The following is a 394-nucleotide window of genomic DNA, read 5'->3' as shown; positions in this document are numbered from 1 at the left end:
TCTGGCAGTTCTCTGTTGACATATTGTTCCAAATGTTTTTGGATAATCTTCAGCAGAATCTTGCTTGTATGTGATATTAGTGATATTCGATAATTTCCGCTCTCTGTTGAATCACCTTTCTTTGGAATGGGAACAAATCAATGACTTATTCATTGCAAATACATTTTTAAAGATACATAAACGCAGGTTGTATACATGGATTTCACCTGATGGTATGCATAGGAATCAGATCGATTACATCTGGGGAAAGAACTGCTGGAGAAGCTCAATATCAACTGTGAAAACTAGGGCAGGAGCTGATTGTGGAACAGACCACCAACTACTCATATGCAAGTTCAAGCTGAAGCTGAGGAAAATAACGGCTAGGAAAAGTCATATTGAAAGATCAACTCCA

The sequence above is a fragment of the Elephantulus edwardii genome, unplaced genomic scaffold (genome assembly GCF_000299155.1).
Source record: "Elephantulus edwardii isolate Elephantulus edwardi_28Jun2011 unplaced genomic scaffold, EleEdw1.0 scaffold00505, whole genome shotgun sequence".
In the NCBI taxonomy this organism is placed as follows: domain Eukaryota; kingdom Metazoa; phylum Chordata; class Mammalia; order Macroscelidea; family Macroscelididae; genus Elephantulus; species Elephantulus edwardii.
The sequence above is the reverse complement of the archived record's forward strand: the minus strand, read 5'-3'. Positions refer to the sequence as shown.